The sequence below is a fragment of the Callorhinus ursinus genome, unplaced genomic scaffold (assembly GCF_003265705.2).
Source record: "Callorhinus ursinus isolate GAN/ISIS: 27379988/994484 unplaced genomic scaffold, GSC_fseal_2.0 scaffold1, whole genome shotgun sequence".
Lineage (NCBI taxonomy): Eukaryota > Metazoa > Chordata > Mammalia > Carnivora > Otariidae > Callorhinus > Callorhinus ursinus.
Genome location: NW_027397063.1, coordinates 110,819,039 through 110,832,607, shown reverse-complemented (window position 1 = coordinate 110,832,607; position 13,569 = coordinate 110,819,039). Strand labels below are relative to the sequence as shown.

Genomic DNA, 13,569 nt, shown 5'->3' with positions numbered 1-13,569 from the left:
TCCTTCTTTCTCTTCTTTTTCACTTAAATCTCCATGGTTCATGCTCATTGGCCTGCAGTAGCAGAGCTCCACTAGCAGTTTTGTGGAATTTATTATTGATTCCTCAACTTTTAGAAGTATTTTGAAGCGCATGGTATTCTCTGTTCTTTAGTAATGCTGCAGGTGTAGTTTTATATGTTGTTTTCTTTGTGCCACTTGCTGAACTTACAGTTGGGGGGTAATGTGTGGAAATGTTCATCTCCTAGAGGTTACTACTATCTTCCAGACCTGGAAGCTCCCCACTGCAGCATTTCTTAAATTTCAGTAAGACTTCTGTCCATCAATCTTTACCACATTCTTACCTGCTTTTATTTTCAGTTCCCTCTAGGTCGTTTTCCATGATCTATCACTATAATCATTTTTTCTTGCAGGTTCCTTAACTTCCTTGCTCTTTTCTTCATCCATCTTATTTATCTGGAACAATCCTAGTGTGAAGGAACTCAGTCTCTTCCTTTGCATTCAGTCTACACCTGATTATTGCTGGAGAAAATCACACAGACGATTTTATTTTAAATTCATGATCACAGACCTTGCATGGGTACTTAAAACTTCCCTGGAGTTTTACTGTGCTTCTCTAGTAACACCTGTGAGATCCTCCATCACTATAGACTGTAAATTGGTCACATTTTCCTGAATCTAAATCTGCAAACCTGTATTAGCATCCATCTTTTTGTCCTTACATTATTATAGTAGAGGAGGTGCCCCGTCTCTTATTGGGGGTGAATTCTTCTATCTGAACTTTGGATTCTTTCTATTTCCCCTACTCAAGGACTTTGTTCCTTCAGTTATTCCTTTTTCTGTTTCAGCAGCTTCACCCTTCTCTTTTAGATTGTTTTCATCAACATGTAAGACATGTTCTAGGATCTCCTATCCTAAAAGGCATGCCTCCCCAGACCTCATCTCCATCTGACTCTCCCAGCTACCATCCTCATTTCTCTGTTCTCCTTTGAAAGCAGACTTCTCAAAGTAAAATTGTCTTAATAGATACAGGGTTGATTTTTGTGTGTGTGTGTGTGTGTGTGTACTAGCTCTATTCACACAGAAGGCCTAGAAGCAATGTCAGCCCAGTAGCAGTGAATATAGCATCCATACCTTGGTTTTTAAATATCATTCTCCAGTCAGTACTGTCCAGTAGATCTTTTTGTGATAAAAATATTTTATAACTTAACTGTCCAATACGGTGGCCACTAGTCATATGTGGCTATTGAAAACTTAAACTATGGCTAGTGCAACTAAAGAATTGAATTTTTAATTTTGTCCAATTTTAATTAAAGTTTAAATAGCCACATGTAGCAAATGGCTACGATATTAGAGCTACTCCAATAAAAAGAACCTGAATTTTTTTTAAGCATTGGCTGATTCAGGACTTGAACATGGGAAAATACAAGATGAGCTTAGAGCATCTGTGGAGTCAGAAAGTAAGAAAGTGCTAATAACAATAATAATAATAATAATGACATGTAGAAAGGACATTGAAGCCAACTTGAAAGAGCTCCAGGTAACCAACCTGGGACAATTTGAGCATCAAAATAAATAATGAAAATTAGAGAATAAATCCATGAGGCAGTGCTATAGAATAAAATGTCCATGAGCCAATGCTGATATATAAATAAACAAATAAACACATTGGGGAGAAAGGATTACTTTTTCTTTAGTAGAATTCTAATTAATGAGTGTAGGACAAATGATGGAAATAGAAAATCAACATTGGCATACTACAATAATAATTAGCGCAGGGATAAATCATCTATGGATGCTAAATAAGTGGGCCTAAGTATGAAGACAAACAGCATATTTGCGTAGTCTCAAAGAATCTCCCCATAAGATGTCTGATAGATACCAGCTTACCTGTGTGACCCAAGTTAATATCACTGGTAATGAGATATCCAGCCTCCTATTTTGATGCATTGAGAAAGACACGAACATGGATAGCTTCAGTCTAATCATGAGGAAACATCAAAATCAAATGAAGGAATATTCTACAAAAGAACTGGCTAGTACTGGCAAGATCATGGGTCCAAGAAGAAAAACTAAGGAAGTGTTTTAGGACAAAAGAGACTAAGAAGACATGACAGCTAAATGCAGTGTGAGATCCTGTATTGCATCCTGGACCAGAAAAAGGACATTGGCAAAATTGGAGTAGAGTTCAGAAGATTAATTAATATTATCATTAACTAACATCGTATCTGTGTTATTTTCCTGTTTCTATGATTTTACTCTGGTTAAACAAAATATTAATACTGGGTGGTGGGTATACAGGAACTGTATATATTATTTTGCAAGTTTTTGAAAGTCAGAACTCACTTCAAAATAACTTAAAAAAAATCGTCTATACCTTGTGCATTTAACTCAGGTCTTTTTTTTCTGAGCTCTGCACTCACACACCCACCTGTCTTTTTGGCAGTTCTGCTCTGATGTCTCACCACATTGCGAATTTAACACATTGGAAACCGAAGCCTTGCCTGTCATATCTGCGTAGCTCTTCCTATAGCCTTAGCAGTTGGAACCGCCATGTGCCTCATTACCTAAGCCAGAAACCTGAGAATCATTTAAAATCTTTTCTCCTCTGCCCCCATACATTGGATCCCTTTCTTATTGGTTATATGAAATATTTCTTGAATTTTCTAATTTTTAATATTTAATGACATCTTACCCCAAACCAGCAACCATTTGTTACCTTGACTATTTCAGTAGTCTTAGCTGGCCGCCTTCTCTGCAGTCCATTTCCTCCATAGCAACCCAGAGCAGTCTTTTAAAACATCAATTAGGTCATGTCATTCCCCTGCTGAAATACTTAATGATTCCTATTGCATTTAGAGTAAGACCCAAGCCCTTTAACTTGGCCCATAAGATCCCCCATGTTCTGATGCTGCCTGCCTCTCAGATTTCATCTTGTGGTATGCTTCCTCTTGTTCATATGTTCACTGGCCTTCTCTCAATTCCTCAAATGTGACATACTCTTCCTGTTCAGAGATATACACCTGCTGTGCTTTATGCCTGGCATGCCCATTCTTCTTCTAGCTTGTTCCTTGTCATCCTTGAAGTTTCAGCTTAAATATCACTTATTTTAAAATAGGGCACCCTATTCTTTTTTTCTTCATAGCACTTGCCACTACTTGTAATTATTATTTTTTTCTTTATTGCTTGTCATCTGTTATTTCAAGTAGACTCTAAGCTCCATGAGAGCAGGAACATATTTGTCTTATTCACCTCATCACCCCCAGAGCCTGGCACTAATAGGCACTAAATAACTCTTCAGAACAACTAAATGAAGAAAGAAGGTAACATTTGTCTTCTTTTTTTTTTTTAAAGATTTTATTTATTTATTTGAGAGAGAATGAGAGATAGAAAGCACGAGAGGGAAGAGGGTCAAAGGGAGAAGCAGACTCCCTGCTGAGCAGGAAGCCTGATGTGGGACTCGATCCCGGGACTCCAGGATCATGACCTGAGCTGAAGGCAGTCGTTTAACCAACTGAGCCACCCAGGCGCCCGGTAACATTTGTCTTCTTAAAGGTTAAATAGAAAGTAGCTTACCTAGAAAAAGTGAGATTTTTTTTTCCAGAAGGAAAGAACAATATAGGCAAAAGTATGGAAGAAGAAACATAGTGAGAGAGGGAGGGAGAATAATTAAAAGCGGTTTGATGTTGCTGAGCATATGAAGCTCATAGATTGGTCAGATACTGGTGAGATAGGCTTGGAGCCAGATCTTGGAGGCTCTTTTGTACCATAAGAACTTAAAAAACTTACAAGAGCTCATGGAATTCTTGAAAGATTTTAGACAATAGAGTAATATGGACAGATTTTGTGACAGCAGTAAATGTAGAAACTGGGAGGTGAATTTGAAGGGTGTTAGGGTGATCCAAGTGAGAGATGATGGATTCTGCACCTGAACAGTTGTTACAGAAATGAGAGAAGAGGGCAAATGAAGAAATATTTAAAGAGTAGAATCACTAAAACTTAACTGAGTAGATACAGAAAGTGAGGAAGAAGAAGGAATGAATCTGAGTGTGGCTCCTAGATTTCTAGATTGTGTTACTGGGTAGGTGGTGGAGTTTACAATAAAGAGAAAATTCTATAAGAGGAGCTCCTTTAATAAGAGATGGTAATGAGCTGAGTTTTAGCTGTTCTTAAACATCTAGGTAGGGATTTCCATCAGGCATTTGGATATAAAAATCTTAAACTTTGTGGTGAGATCTCATATAGAAGTGTAAAGTTGATGGTAGTTGTAGCCATAAGAATAGATGTGATAAAAACAACCTTACAGGGAGGTTATATAGTGCAAAGAGAGCAGCTGACTGAGAACAGATCCAGCAGTAGAAGTATAATAGCATGAGAGGAAAACATGAGGGAGACAGGTGATAGGAGGAAAATTACTAGAGTGAAGGCCAAGGAAACCAAGAAAGAAGGGGTCTTTAAAGCAGTAGGGAGTGATCAGAAGTATTTCATGCAGCTAAGAAATCAAGTAAGAGCCCTGAAAAATATGGATAGCATTTAACACTCAGGGGACTTTAATGAGGAGAGTTTCCATAGAATGATGAATGTAGAAAAAGTAGATTTCAGTAGGGTGAGGAGTGAAAGGGAGGTCAAAACATTTGGAAAGACAAACAGAAAAATTAAATAGGTACTGGGTGACTTGAAGTCCAGGCAGTGGTTTTTATATTAGAGAAACAGACTGAGGGAAAAAACCTGGTGGGGAGGGGAGGGTTAAGAGGGAGAAAAACAAGTTGAATATATGGTTGTTTGTTGCTAGTATACAGAAATTTTTAAAAAAGTTTGTATTCTGCAACCTCGTTACATTCACTGATTTGTTCTACTAGCTTGTGTATAGATTCCATAGGATTTTGTGTAGATGATTGTGTCATCTGTGAATAGACAGTTTAACTTCTTCCTTTTTAGTCTGGATACTTCTTACTTCTGTTTCTTGCTTGATCGCACAGGCTAGAACCTCCAGTACTATGTTGAATAGAAGATGTGAGAGCAAACGTCTTTGTCTTATTCCTTATTTTAGGGGGAAAGCATTCAGTTTTTTTTTACCATTAAGCGTGATGATAGCTGTTGTTTATCAGGTTGAGAAAGCTCCCCTCTGTTCCTGGTTTGCTAAGAATGTTTATCAGGGATGGGTATTCAAATGATCTTATCCTTTTTCTGTTTTCATCTGTTAATATGGTGAATTTTGTTGACTGATTTTTGACGTTAAACCAACCTCCACTTGGTCATGTTGTATTATCATTGTTACCTGTTGTTATATGTTGATGTTATGTAACAATGATATGTTATATCATTGTTATATGTTGTTGGCTTTGATTTGCTAAAATTTTGTTAAGGTTTTTTGTATCCATGTTTATGTAGGATGTTGGTCTATAGTTTTCTTGTAATGTCTTTGGTTTTGGAATTGGGAATAATGGCCTCATTGAATGAATTGGGAAGTATTCTCTTTTCCCCCCCCAATTTATAATTTATATATAATTAATATATATATAGATTAATATATATTATATATAATATATAATTAATATATATAAATTATATAATTTATTTTTTACATGAATAGTATAAGAATTCACCAGCGAAGCCTTCTGGGCCTCAAGTGTTTTTGTTTTGTTTGCTTTTTGGCAGGAAGGTTTTTAACCAGGAATTTAGTTTTTTTAAATAGATACGTAACTATTTAGATTTTTTTACAGTCATCTTTGGTAATTTGTATCTTTTAAGAAATTTGACCATTTAATCTGAGTAGTCCAGTTGTTTGGTATGAAGTTGTTCAAGTTACTCCTTTTTATTCTTTTAATATCTGTAGACTTAGTAGTGATGTCATGTCGCTCATTCCTGATGCTGGTAATATGTGTCTGTACTCTGTTTTTCCTAATCAGTCAAGCTAAAGTTTATCAATTTTAATGACCTTCTTAAAGAAATGGCTTTCGGGGCGCCTGGGTGGCTCAGTCGTTAAGCGTCTGCCTTCGGCTTGGGTCATGATCCCGGGGTCCTGGGATCGAGCCCCACATCGGGCTCCCTGCTTGGCGGGAAGGAAGCCTGCTTCTCCCTCTCCCACTCCCCCTGCTTGTGTTCCCTCTCTTGCTGTCTCTCTCTCTGTCAAATAAATAAATAAAATCTTAAAAAAGAAAAAAAAAGAAAAATGGCTTTTGATTTCATTGATTCTTGGATGTTTTGTTTTCTATTTTGATTCCCATTCTATTTTTGCTTACTTTAGGTTTAATTTGTTTTTATTTTTATATTTTTTAGTTTTACTTTATTATGCTGTGTTAGTCACCATACAATGCATCATTAGTTTTTGGTGTAGTGATCCACGGTTCATTGCGTTTTTATTTTTAAATTTTCTTGTGATGGAGGCTGAAGACAGTGACTGAAAACCTTTCTTCTTTCCTAATGTAGGTTTTGAGTACTATCCATTTTCTTCTGAGTACTGTTTTAACAGCATCCTTCACATTTTGATATGCTGGGTTTTCATTTTAATTCAGTTCAAAATATTTTACAGTTTTTCTTTTATTCTTCAACCTATGGATTATTTATATATATATGGATATATATCATGAGTTATTTTGTTTCCAAGTATTTGAGGATTTTCCTGATATCTTCTTGCTGTCGATTTCTAATTTAATTCTGTTGTCAACATATTTTGTATGGTCTGAATACTTTTGAATTTGCCAAGACTTGTTTTTTGGCCACAAAGTGTCATTTAATCTTGGTACATGTTCCATGTGCATTTGAAAAGAATGTGTTCTCTGCTTTAGGTGGAGAGAGTTTTTTTTTCTTAAGATTTTATTTATTTATTTGAGTGTGAGCGAGAGAGCGAGCACTCAAGCAGGGGCAGAAGGAGAGGCAGAGGGAGAAGCAGACTCCCCACTGAGCAGGGAGCCTGATACAGGGCTCGATCCCAGGACCTGGGGATCATGACCTGAGCCAAAGGCAGACTCTTAACCAACTGAGCCACCTAGGCGCCCCTGGATAGAGTATTTTTAATAAGTGTTAATTATGTCAGGTTGGTTGACAGTCTTATTTAACTTTCATTCTTAATTGCTTTATCAGTTATTGAGAGGGGGTGTTGCTATCTCTATTTGTGAATTTGTCTATTTCTCCTTGTAGTTCTATCAGTTTTTGCTTCATTTGTTTTGTAGCTCTAATGTTAGGAGTTTAACATTTAGGATTGTTATAACTTCCTAATAAATTGAATTCTTCACTATTATAAAATGACCCACTTTATCCCTGGGAATATATTTTGTTGTGAAATCTACTTTGCTTGATATTAATATAGCCTCTCTGGCTGGCATGCTAACTTGCTTGCTTTCTCTTTCTTTCTTTCTTCCTTTTGGCTGCTTTTCTTTGTTTCTCTCTTTCTTTCCTTCCTTCCTTCTTTCATGTTTCTAATTTAAGTTTAATATTATAAGATTTTTGACTTTATACTGTATCTCTTTCCTCTTACATTGAAAATTTTAATCCCTGACAACATTAACATAATTATTATTATCTTATAAAATACAGAGAATAGATTCAAAATAAAGCCAGTATTACCACTGGCAGTGAGGTTACTGAATAAAGTTTAAAAGGTCTTACTATATTTGTTCTAAGGATGCAGAGTCAAATACTGTGCCCTTGTCTCTTGAAATAATTCTCTTTTATTCTTTTTCACAACTACATAGAATTCCACCATATAGATTTACTATCAGTTATTCAACCAGACCCTTACTGATGGGCATTTTGGGTTGTTGTCCATAGAATCAGCTTTCTTTTGATTGGTATTAGTATGTATTTTTCCATTCTTATAACCAGAACCTCTGCATTTTTAAAAATTTTTATTGTTATGTTAATCACCATACATTACATCATTCGTTTTTGATGTAGTGTTCCATGATTCATTGTTTGTGCATAACACCCAGTGCTCCACGCAGAACGTGCCCTCTTTAATACCCATCACCAGGCTAACCCATCCCCCCACCCCCCTCCCCTCTAGAACCCTCAGTTTGTTTTTCAGAGCAGAACCTCTGCATTTTAATTGGTGTGTTTAGACCATTTAATGTGTTTATTGCTCTGTCTTCATGTTTATTTGTCTTTTCTTCTGCCATATCCAATCTTTTGTTAATCCTGCTCAGTGTGTTTTTTCATGTCAGATGTGTTTTTCATCTCTAGAGTTCCAACTTTTTTAATGTTTTCTGTATCTCTATAGAGATATACAATATATGAACATATGAGTATAGTTTTTAAAATTTATTATTTTTAAATTCTAGTGTAATTAACACAGTGTTGTATTGGTTTCAGGTGTACAATACAGTGATTCATCAATTCTCTACATTCTTCATTGCTCATTATGATAAATGTACTCTTAATCCCCTTTACCTATTTCATCCATCCCCACCCACCTCCCCTCTGGTAACCATCACTATGTTTTCTATAGTTAAGAGTCCTTTTTTTGCTTCTTTGTTTTGTTTCTTAAATTCCTCATGTGAGTGAAATCATATGGTATTTGTCTTTCTCTGACTGATTTGTTTCATGTAGCATAATACCCTCTAGATAGATCCATCCATGTTGTTGCAAATGGCAAGATTTCATACTTTTTTATGGCTTAGTAATATTCTACTGTATATATATACTACCTCTTTATCCATTCATCTATTGATGGATTCCTTCCATAATTTGACTTTTGTAAATAATGCTGCAGTAAACATAAGGAGTGCAAATATCTTTTCAAATTAGTGTTTTCATATCCTTTGGGTAAATACCCAGTAGTAGAATTACTGGATCAAATGATAATTCTATTTTTCTATTTTTGAGGAAGCTCCATCCTATTTTTCATAGTGGCTGCATCAGTTTGCATTCTCACCAACAGTATAGAAAGGTTCTTTTTTCTCCACATCTTTGCCAATGGTTCTTGTTTTTTGTGTTTTTTATACTACCCATTCTCACTAATGTGAGGTGGTATCTCAGTGTGGTTTTCATTTTTATTTCCCTGATGATGAGTAATGTTGAGCATCTTTTCATGTGTCTGTTGGCCATCTGCATGTCTTCTTTGGAGAAATGTCTGTGCATGTCTTTTTTTTTTAAAGATTTTATTTATTTGACAGAGAGAGAGAGAGAGAGAGACAGTGAGAGAGGGAACACAAGCAGGGGGAGTGGGAGAGGGAGAAGCAGGCTTCCTGCCGAGCAGAGAGTCCGATGCGGGGCTCGATCCCAGGACCCTGAGATCATGACCTGAGCCGAAGGCAGTCGCTTAACCAACTGAGCCACCCAGGCGCCCCCTGCCCATTTTTAAATTGGATTACTTGTTTTTTGGGTGTTGAGTTGTATAAATTCTTTATGTATTTTGGATACTAACCCTTTATTGGATATTCATTTGCAAATATCTTCTCCCATTTAGTAGGTTGCCTTTTAGTTTTGTTGGTTGCTTCCCTTGCTGTGCTATTTATTTTGATATAGTCCTAATATTTTATTTTTGCTTTTGTTTCCCTTGCCTGAGGAGACTTACCTAGAAAAATGTTGCTGCAGCCAGTGTCAGAGAAATTACTGCCTATTCTCTCCTCTAGAATTTTTAAGGCTTCAGGTGTCGCATTTAAGTCCTTAATCCATTTTGAGGTTTGTTTTTTTTTTTTTTTTTTGTATATGGTGTAAGAAAAAATGGTCCAGTTTCATTCTTTGGCATGTAGCTGTCCAGTTTTCCCAGCACCATTTGTTGAAGAGACTGTCTTTTTCCCATTTCATATTGTTGCTTCCTTTGTCGAAGATTAATTGATCATGTAATCATGGATTTATTTCTGGGCTATTTGTTCCATTGATTTGTATGTCTTTTTTTGTGCCAGTACTCTATATCTTGAAATCTGGGATTGCAGTACCTTCAGTTTTGTTCTTTGTTTTCAAGATTGATTTGGCTATTTGGAGTCTTTTGTGGTTCCATACAAATTTTAGGATTATTTATTCTACTTCTGTGAACAAGGCTGTTGTTTGAAAGGGATTGCATTAAATGTATAGATTGCTTTGGGTAGCCTGGACATTTTAGCAATATTTGTTCTCCCAATCCATGAGCATGGAATATCTTTCCATTTGTTTTTGTAATCTTCAAATTCTTTTTTCTTATTATTATTGTGTTATGTTAATCACCATACATTACATCATTAGTTCTTGATGTAGTGTTCCATGACTCATTGTTTGCGTTGACACCCAGTGCTCCATGCAGAACGTGCCCTCTTTAATACCCATCACCAGGCTAACCCATCCCCCCACCCCCCTCCCCTCTAGAACCCTCAGTTTGTTTTTCAGAGTCCATCGTCTCTCATGGTTCGTCTCCCCCTCCGATTTCCCCCCTTCATTTCAAATTCTTTTATCAATGTATTATAGTTTTCAGAATATAGATCTTCTACCTCTTTGACTATGTTTATTACTAGGTATTTTATTGTTTTTGGCATAAGTGTAAATGGGATTTTTTTCTTAATTTCTCTTTCTGCTATTTCATTATTAGTGTATAGAAATGCAATGAATTTCTGTATATTGATTTTGTATCCTGCAACCTTACTGAATTCATTTAGGAGTTCTGGTTTTTTGGTGGAGTTTTTAGGGTTTTCTATATACAGTATCATATCATCTACAAACAGTGAAAGTTTTACTTCTTCCTTACCAATTTGGATGCCTTTTATTTCTTTTTGTTTTCTGATTGCTGTGGCTAGGACTTCCAGTACTATGTTGAATAAAAGTGGTGAGAGTGGACATTCTTGTCTTGTTTCTGATCTTGGGGGAAAGGCTCAGTTTTTCCCCATTAAGGATGATTTTAGCTGTGGGTTTTTCATATAAGGCCTTTATTATGTTGAGGTATGTTCCCTCTAAACTTACTTTAATGAGGGTTTTTATCATGAATGGATATTGTACTTTGTCAAATGCTTTTTCTGCATCTCTTGAAATGACCATGTGGTTTTCATCCTTTCTCTTGTTGATGTGATATATCATGTAGATTGATTTGTGAATATTGAACCACCCTTGCATTCTGGGAATAAATCCCACTTGTTCATGATGAATGATTTTTTTAATGTATTGTTGAATTTGATTTGCTAATATTTTGTTGAGGATTTTCGCATCCACTTTCATCAGAGATTTTGACTTATAGTTCCCTTTTTTTTTGTAGTGTCTTTATCTGGTTTTGGTTATCAAAGTAATGCTGGCCTCATAGAGTGAATTTGGAAGCCTTCCTATCTCTTGTATTTTTTGGAATAGTTTGAGAAGAATAGATACTAATTCTTCTGGAAATGTTTGATAGAATTCACCTGTGACACCATCTGGTCCTGGACTTCTGTTTGTTGGGAATTTTTTGATTACTGATTCAATTTCATTGCTGGTAATTGGTCTGTTCATGTTCAAATTTTCTATTTCTTCCTGATTCAGTTTTGGAACGTTACATGTTTCTAGGAATTTCTCTCTTCTGGGTTGTCCAGTTTGTTAGTGTATAATTTTTCATAATATTTTCTTATAATCCTTTTATATCTGTGGTGTCAGTTATTTCTCCTCTTTTAATTTCTGATTTTGTTTTTGAGTCCTCTCTCTCTGTCTCCCTCTCTCTTCCTCTGGGGAGTCTAGCTAAGGTGTATCAATTTTGTTGATCTTTTCAAAGAACCAGCTCCTGGTTTCATTGATATGTTTTATTGTTTTTTAAGTTTCTATTTCATTTATTTCTCCTCTGATCTTCATTATTTCCTTCCTCCTACTGGAGTTTTGTTGTGCTGCTTTTTCTAGCTCCTTTGTGTATAAGATTAGGTTGTTTGAGATTTTTATTGTTTATTGAGATATGTTGGCTCCTATTTTTTTTTTATTCTTTGTGTTCCTGGTTATTTTCTGTTTGATACTAGACATTACGAAGTTTCTGGATATTTTTATATTTTTATCAGTACACTTGAGGACCCAGTTAAGTAACTTGGAAACAGTTTCATTCTTTTGTGGTTTGCTTTTAAACTTTGATGGATGGAATAAGAACAGCCTTTAGTCTAGGACTTATGTTTTCTCAGTCATGAGGCAGCATCTGTGAATTACCAGGTTTCATAATATGGCTGGTAGGACCTTATGCTAGCCATTTGTGGGCTTCAGGAATTGTTCCCTCTGCTCTTTTTTTTTTAAGATTTTATTTATTTACTTGAGAGAGAGAGCAATCAAGAGAGCATGAGTTGGTGGGGGAGGGGCAGAGGGAGAGGGAGAAGCAGACTCCCTGCTGAGCAGGTAGCCCAGTGCGGGACCTGATCCCAGGACCCCAGGATCACAACCCAAGCCGAAGGCCCTCTGCTCTTTTCAAATGATTCTTTCCCTAGCCTCAGTTTCCTCACACGTATATGCTTATCAACACTCAGCTAATGACCCCAGAGGGATTCTTACAGCTCTCTGGAGGTTTCTTTCTGTGCAGCTTTTCTTTTCTCTGGTACTCTGCCTTGGGAACTCTAGTTGCCAACTGACAACTCTCCCTCTAGCAGTAAGCTGGGACAGTTAGGGGCCCACTTCATTTCTTCTCCCCTCAGAGATCAGTGTCCTGCACTGCCAATTTTGTTCCTCCCCCCCCCCCGCCCCCGGTTATTTCAGGCAGGGAGGTAATTCTTTTCCCTGTTACTCCATCTTGGCTGTACATAGACATTAACACTTGTCTTCTAGTTTAAAACAACAACAAAACCTCAAGGAAGAGATTTAGGTCATTCTATATTTTAAACAAGTTTGGACTAAATTTATTTTCCTTTGCAATTTCTAGAAAATGTAGTAATATCAAATGTCATATTTAAACAAAATGTAAGATGATTTAGTATACTAAGCTCATTTTCAACATTTGTTTTCTGCTTATCCATGGTTTATGATATGAATTTGCTTAGTTCACTGATTAGAAGAGTAGTTGTATTCTCAGTAATTAGAAAAATATTTCATGACATGCAGTAAATAAAATAATTTGTATTTAATAATACTGAGTTTGTCAAAACAATTTTAAAACTATCTTACATTTAAAAGTTAAGACCACTTCTGATGATTTTTATAGATTCATATTTCTGGCTTATGGACATCATTCTTTTGCGTTGTGAAGTATTCTTATAGAAGTCTTTGTATAATGAACTGCATTTTTCTTAGGTTTTTTTATATTTCATAAAATTATAGTGACTTTCTATAATTAAGATTTTTCATAATTAGTGTTTACATGAGATAAATCTGGTATTACAAGGAGAGTAATACAATAAATTCAGGTGCAGTAGGGAATGTAGAAAGACACTGGACTTTAGAAACAGTTAAGAAAGTAGAAGTTGGGTCTTGGCCCACTTTGTACAAGTAGTATTACCTCTTTAGCCTTATTTTATTACTGTGTCACATGATCTTTTTGGGTCTTGTTTTCCTCTTTAAGGTGCTTTTTTCTCAAAGGCAGTTGTGGGAATTAGATACATTTTGTCAAAATACATGGTAAACTACAAATGCTATATAAAAACCAGGTATCATTTTGAGATTTAGCCTGAGGACTGTTAAGTTTCAAACGGTATATAGTTGGAAAATTTGACTGTACCTGAACCTAACATTAATAACCAG

At 35.9% G+C, this 13,569-nt stretch overlaps 1 protein-coding gene across 2 annotated transcripts in view; it reads left to right on the top strand.

Moving 5' to 3' along the window:
- RASA2 (RAS p21 protein activator 2) overlaps positions 1–13,569 on the top strand; it is a 124,425-nt gene that overhangs the window by 55,318 nt on the left and 55,538 nt on the right. The gene's annotated exons all lie outside the window — the stretch shown is intronic.